We start from the raw sequence: 8,057 nt of genomic DNA on the forward strand, positions 1-8,057 counted from the left end.
GGTGCTTGCACAGCATCTCAAAGCCTATGAGGATGCAAAAGGCATTTGGCACCAATTAGGTGATTCGGATCCTCCAATAAAAAAGGTTCTCTCGAAAGAATTTTGTCAAAGGAAATCTCAGCTTAGTCTTCACTTGTTCATGCTAGACTACCATATAGTCCTTGGAAAGCCAACAAACTCGGTGCCCCTCTAAAGGGACCCTTTCTGCATAGCAAAAGGCCATGGATAATAGTCCAATATATCCTAGACGTTCTGCCATGAAACATAACTTTCGAAATTAGAAATCGACCCGAAGTCAAAATCAGTCAAATTCTGAGGAGCTTGGAGTATTATAGAGGATTTGACAAACTCATAAATGATTGTCTCACTCAGGACCCTTGAAGTTTCCTTCTTTGACCCCCCTCATTCTTCGATGACCCCTTCGACGCAACTTGATTCGGCCTGGTCATTTGAATCCCTCCTTACTGTACTCATTCCTTCTCCTGAGGCCTACAGACAGCATTGTATTCTACATACCATACTTGGCGACTTACTTGAATTTACTTCAAATGGAAGCAAAATTCACTCGTAGCTTCGAGAAATGCTGTCGAAATTGATCAAAAAATTGTGAGAGAATCATATTACTGATAAATGGAAGGAAAAATCCACTCGTAGCTTCGAGAAATACTGTCGAAATTGGTCAAAAAATCGTGAGAGAATCGTATTACTGAGGGAATAAAAAATTGACATAAAAGGAAAGGAATGGAGAATGAGGCTAAGTCCTCTATTCATAGAGGGGAAAGCAGAAGGGTCAGTTCATTTAACCTACCCGCAATCTTGAAGTTCAAGATTGGCTCATGATTTATGCCCAACATTAATTATCATATCTCTTTAGGTCTGTTAGATGTCCCATTAGTCATTTCTTACCCAGAGACCTCCCGAGTTAGGGGCCAGATGAGGTACCCGAGATCTTCTCCTTGGGACATGCCTTATTTTGAGAACTACCAACTAAGCAAAATCACATACAACTTAGAATGTCTCATCAGCAAGGCACACGATCAATATGAAGTGATTGATATAACCTGCTGTTCCCTGACAGGCTTTTGTAGACCTACCTAACTGTATAATCTGGCCTACAACTAACCTACTGCCACATCTTATCCTATTAAAGCGGCCCAAAATCCAATAATTTGATCCTTACTTCACAATAAATACCCCCTCTTATAGATTTCCTAAGGTAACAGATAATACAATCATTCTATCTCATCTATTTATTATCGAGCTCCTACCTTTGCTAACTTAGGCATTGGAGTCAAACCGAGGGGTCAGTCCCCTCTTTGTTGTCACTTTGTGCAGAAATTTTGATCCTGAACTTCCCAATATTGATCTTCTTGGGGATCCGATCTCATGCTTTCACAGGATTTGTCAGGACACCGGAGGTGCTAGTAGTAGTCAGGCACTAGTTTTTGATACTTTGAGATTTACTAGTGCCGAAAATCAAGTTTGGTATGCCCATTGTCCTACTAATACTGTTTTAGCCGAGGCTGACCTTTACTCTCAGTTTGATGCTAATTATAATTTTCGTGATTTATTTGAAACTATGGGTTGGGATTGTATGTTGAATTTGCCTAATATGTATTGTCTAGCTTTTGTTCGATAGTTTATGCGAATATCATGAATAAGAATGTGGCTAATTCCATGCATTTTGAAAGTTATGTGAAGAGTGTTCCAATAGTACTAACTAGAGCACGGTTAGCTACCTTATTGGGGGCTAAAGATGAGGGTCCTATGTTTGACCATGAAAAATATTTAGTGCATTGGGATCCTAATTGGGTATCTGAGGCCACAATGCAAAAATTTTGCTCTAGTTTCTCCACTTTCAAGCAAGTAGTGGATCCGATCCAATTACTAGGGAGGTTAGGATGGAGACGGCGCCTATTCCTACTAAATCTTTATAGCATAGGTATAGCCTGCTGGTTTACTAGTGTAATCATAATATCATCCTTGCATCGAGTAGTAAGAATAAAGTGAGGGTAATGGACATCTATTTCCTTAATAAGTTGGAGAGCAGGTAAGGAGATATAACCAGTGTTCCATTGGCCATTGTTATTTTGGGTGCTATGTCCAGGACAATCGAGTTTAAGGGTACCAAGAAAGCGTTTTCATATGCTCGTTTGTTGACCCATATTTTTATGTACTTTGGTGTAAACTTTGCAAGTGAGCCACATAAAGTTGCGGCTACAGTGATGAATCACAACTCCATCAATCACATAGCTTATAAATTAGTTGAAAAATTCAGCGAGGATGAGGAGGAGAAGGGTGTGCATTTAGAGTAGGGTGCCGGTACATCTTAGCAGTGATCTTAGTGCTCAATTTGTGATTTGCTCTAGATGGTGCTAGCTAAAGTTCGAGGAACCCATGAGGCTGTGGAGAGGTTGGAGAGAAGAGTGATGGGGGTAACTAGCATTGAAGATGAGCTAGTTACGTAGCGTCCTTATCGGCAAGGTCCTCTGTGATTTTCTATTAATTTCTTTAACATATTTTGGTTATTTGTTTTGAACTTTGGAGGTGGTGTTATGTAGGGCAAGATTTCGTAGTTTCTATTATTTTCTTTGTTTTATTTGGTAGTTGTTAGAGTTATTTGTGGTGTATTAACTTCTATTTGTAGTGTTTTCTTTTGTTTTGGAAAGGTTTCACTGGAATGTTGCATTTTTAAGATATTCCGATGGCAGTTACATTGTCCAATTTCCTATATTGCGGCATCAAGGAAGTATTATTCACACTTATTTTTGTTTATTTTGCACTTTTTCTCACCATTGAGGACACTGTTGTTTTAACTATGGGAAGATAGGAGTGGTGTTTAAGTGGAGTAGGTGGAATTGTGGATATTTTAATTGAATTTTTTTTATACCTTGATGTGTAATGGTTTTAATTTCAAGTCTTTCTATGTTTAAGGTGTTATATTAATGGGTGTGCTAAGTGTTAAATAGCGATTTCTTTAGAACATTTATTTGGTGAATATTTGGTATTTTAGGGCCTTTTTAATTTATGGCTAACTCTTTCCAGATATTGTAAATATTTGGTTAGTAATTCTTGTATGACTGTGGCCCAATTATTAATCTTAGCTCTTTATATTATTGGAATATGAAGTAGGCTTATGTGTTGATAATATGTTTAGAAGTTTAAGTTCTAACTGTGAATTATATTTCGCTAGTTGTTGTTGTCTAGTAACCGGGGACATATTTCCCATGAATATGTGTTTCTTAAGCAGTGAAAGGTTCAGTAACCGGGCTCTTTCATTTGGGAGATATCGAAATTCATGTCAAAAGGTTAAAAGGCTGAGAATTGAGTATGTCTTCCTTGTTAGAATATGAAAAGTTTTAAATGTGGGAGAAGTTGAAAAAAAAATGAAAAAAAGAAGGAAAAAAGAGATATATGATGATTGCATTAGTTTGTGGATCCATGTAGATACAAATTTGAGATTTTGCTTAATGATTAGGCTATTGTCAGCGAATTGGCGAATCGATATTTTATATATTTAGATAGAGTTAGTTAGAATTGAAAGGGAGGATGGTACTACAAACTAACTTGATAAGTGTCTCTTTGATATTGCTATTGATGCTTAGCATTTATTTGGAATGAATGACTTAACCATGGTAGATTTGAGAGATAGCCATTGCTGGTATATTAATGCATTTATTCTCGTATTTCGGGACAAGCACAGGTTAAGTGCATGGGAGTTTGATAAGGTGCTAATTGTAATATAATTGGGTGGTTTTATGATTAGATAATTGTATATTTTTTCACCTAAATTTGTCAATGAATTGCTAATTTGGTTTGATTTTCATGTTGTGGGGAGAAAGGCATCTGATAAAGAAAGACAAAGAAAAGAAGCAAATTGAGAGTTGCGACCAAACATTGGTACCGAAGTTGGTGTCGGTCTTCACGCTAGAGTTCTTCTGGTCAAGCACTTTAATTATCACTTGACAAACACCGGAACTAGAGTTGTCATCGATGTTGTCACCGTAGTTCATCGGAGTTTTACGCACGTGATTTTCTTCAACTTTAAGAAACCTATTCCAACATGGATTCATGTGCAACTTTTAGCAACTATAATAGGAGATATTTAGGACGGTTTTAGAGTTGAAAAATATTAGTCTAGCCTAGTTTAACATATTTTTCATAGCTTTTCTTGGGAGATCAAAATCAATCTCTCACGAATCAAGGAGTGCGCAAGGAGGAGAATGGATCAAGTGATTGAGAAGTTTTCTTTCTCTTATTCTCATCTTTGTATTAACTCATTGAATTTGTGGTTTAATTTCTCATTATATTGAACTAATTTACCTCTCGTCTTAGGACTCTTATGAAGGATTTTGATTAATTGCTCTAGTTTAATTTCTTGCCTTTTGTTATAATTTATCTATCTTGATTTTAATTATGTGTTTATGCCTGATCAACATGAACATGATTTTTAAATTGTATTAAGCTGAGTAGTGACATGCAACTGTGCACTAGGTAGATGAACGTGCTTAACCTAATTACTAGAGTAGGTTAGGGTTCGCATGATACTATTAAATCACCTAAGTTCTTCAAGGGTTTAATTAAATTCTTATGATCTCAAGAAAAATGTGAGATTTAATTAGGCATAATTTAGAAGTATCGAGAGATAATCTAAAATACCCTAGTGTTAGGTGTTCCTAGCTAGTCAAGAAAATAACTAGTTAATTAATTCAAATTCTGAATTAAAACCTAAAACCCTAGATTCTCATCTACGTACTGTTTCCTCAACCACTATTTTATTTGATTTATTCCCTTGTTTGCCACTTACTCAATAGTTTAATTGCTCAAATTCAAATCTTGGTATTTACTAAAATTTGTTAAATAATTAAAGTAGAAAACACTAATAATTTAATTGCTTAAATTCAAATCTCGGTATTTACTAAAATTTGTTAAATAATTAAAGTAGAAAATTAATTCATCCCTAGGGTTTCGACCCCTAGATTACTTCAGGTGATTTCTATTACTACAATCGACCCTGTGTATTTGCCCGAAATTATCGATCACCATGAATTAGATGTTTTATATTCAAGTTTCACTATATGTGAATTCAGTCTAACAATATATTTTTATTGCTTATAATACTATCTTCATGGTAACCGTAATGTTGATGAATTGTAGTACATGTTACTTGTCCTTATTCATGATTTTGGGTTCATTATAATCTTATCACCCTAAAAAGAATTTGATGACCAAAACTTTGCGATGGTAATAGTTTAGTGGCTTCCTACATTTGTTATCCTCTATTTAGATATTTAGGTTTACTTAGATGTATTTGATAAATTGCAAAATGTACTCTTAAAGTATATCAAAGTATAAATAGTTTTCAATTCTTTTGTTTTGAAATTTCGTTTGTTACAAAAACAAACTAGAAAAGGCAAAACAAAAGAGTAACTAGAAATGATTTCACAATAATTTGTGGAAATACATGTCAAAATTAGTGATAAATTAATTCATGTGCTATATATATAGAGATACTTTTAAGAAACGTGAAGGAGACCTCTAATTCCTAGACTGCTAAAAGATGCATGACTACTCTTATTTGTTTCTTAGTCAATTTTGTACACTTCTTAAATTTGTTCAATCGAGAAGATAAACTTTTAGGAGTCCTTTAAAATTAACTTCTTGTCTTAAAGTCCTCCCTTGCAGTAACCATATGCCGTAAACTTTTCAGCCTCCATTTGGATTTTATAGGATTTTCTTTTACAAATTCAAATCATGACTCTCATCTAAATTATGTGTGCTTGTTTATCTTCATACAATGTAGACATATATCGTTTCCCTATTTCCTTTCCCTCAAGATGGAGAATAGAAGGCATTGCATGTTTATTCACTAGAAATTTTTTTTTTTCTAAAAAACAAATTTCATTAACTAGACTGTTCAAAATTGTCTAGCATGATTTGATTAACACCACAGAATTCTACGCTAATGATAGGTTAAGCATGCACTCAAAATAACAAATTTGCAATTTAATAGATACAAAAATCTAAAAAATTATGCATAGATCTGAAAAATACAAAAAAAACTTCAAAATGTCTTCTAGTAGCATAAATCGCTGTAGCACCTTCTGTGCATATTGTAATTGTCAGATCTATTAATTAACTACTTTAACCTCCAATAATCATGATGAGATCTGTCGACACAGACTCAAGATCCAAAAGAGTTTTAGGTTTGATAATTAGATTTGAAATAAATTCAGATCTGACAACAAAATAAGAAAAAACTACATAAAAATTTCACTAGGAACTTTTGAAATAGAAAAAAAAAAAGAAAAAAGAAAAATCTCATTAGGAACCTTTAGACGAAATAAGATATTTTAGACGAAATAAAAAAAAAAGCTCTCACTAAGAAATTTTAGAAGATATTTAGAGTAAAAATGAAATTCATGAGAGGAAGACCACGGTAGTCTCCTCCTGAAGAAAAAGGAATTTTAAGAAGAGAAGAAACAAAAAGAAGTTAGGGAAGAGGAATGGTACAAGGAATCACATTTCATCTATTCATTAGCAAATATTTTATCTAATGTGATTTAAGGAACTTACCATAGAACCGCAGCCCGCCCCAAAAAGTAAATCTGGAATACAACGAATAGACTGCTCAAAATTGAACTCTCGGTTGTCAATCTCCATCCTTGTGCTCACAACCTTCATTTTTGGTCTAGGGCAAATATGAGCCGCAGAAAGAGGCTATAACTAATAATTGCAATAGAAAAAGGACTAACTGCACTTTGCATTAGGAGTAGCAACGAGCTGAGTCGAACTCAAACACTAGTGTATTCGAGTTCAAGCTCAAACTGTATTATCCATATTCAAGCTCGACGAATCTTTGATTTCGAAATTGGAGTTCAACTCGTGTAAAATATAGGGAGCTCAAGTTTGTACTCGAACTCGCTCAAGAAGCAAATTGAGATCAAGTACATGCTTGAGTTTGAGTAGTAAGATATTTAATTTCTTCTAAAAATATAAATTTTTAGGTAATTCCGAAAAGCTCAACAGGTTTTCAAGTAGAATACCTAAAGATTTGAGTTCAATTCGATAATCAAATTCGAGTAGCTCAAACTTAATTCGAGTTTGGTCAAACTTAAGCTCGAGTCAAAGTTTGACTCAATTGCTTGCACGTAGCTTGCTCACTCACTTATTCACTTGTTTGCCTCCCCTACTTTACACCCCCAAACTTGTATTACTTTTTACTTTGTGCCTTAAAATTTAATTTTGAACACTTTAAACCCTAAACTCTCAATTTTAGATACTTTGCACCCTAAACTCTCAAGTTTTTACCCTTTAAATCTAATTGTTAACAACTTTAGCAAAATTAACAGCATGGAGGACCTAACAAGTCAATGACAATGTGTTGAAAGTGGTCAAAAGATGCTGAAATATTGTAGAAAAAATAAAACAATACATTATGATTAATTTTTATAATCTTTTATTCCATTAATTTTGCTAGAAAAATATTAATAATTGAGATCATATAAATCAATGACAATATACTAGAAGTCATCAAAAAATTAAGGGATCACAGTTAGAATAAAATGGTATCTTATCATTACCATCCTTTTATGTTGTTAATTTTGCGAATGTCCTAGGATTTCATGACACAGAAGTCTCTATTAGCTGTAGCACTTAGATTGAGCCACGTTTATTACATTTCTTAAAACCACACGCTACTTTTGGGTAATAATTTGCAAGGTTTTTGGTAATATAGATATCTGAGTGAAATGGGTATCCAATTTTAAAGTGCCTGTATTTCCCATTTGGTGGCTCAATACAGGAATCGTCCCTAAAACTCGTACCTTCTCATTCTTCACTTAAGATTGAGTTTATATTGATTAACTCATTAAAATATAACAACATATTCGGGTTCCAAACCAATTGTGCAAAGGGAAATATGACAAAAATACGTAACAGTGGTATGATTTATTAATCTAATTTCAATTATTAAAAGGTGAGCCAAACTGCTTCTTAATTGTTGAAATACTGGCGATGGAAATGTGGTAAATTGTTCAAACACCGATTTGCTAATT

The sequence above is a fragment of the Coffea eugenioides genome, chromosome 5 (genome assembly GCF_003713205.1).
Source record: "Coffea eugenioides isolate CCC68of chromosome 5, Ceug_1.0, whole genome shotgun sequence".
In the NCBI taxonomy this organism is placed as follows: domain Eukaryota; kingdom Viridiplantae; phylum Streptophyta; class Magnoliopsida; order Gentianales; family Rubiaceae; genus Coffea; species Coffea eugenioides.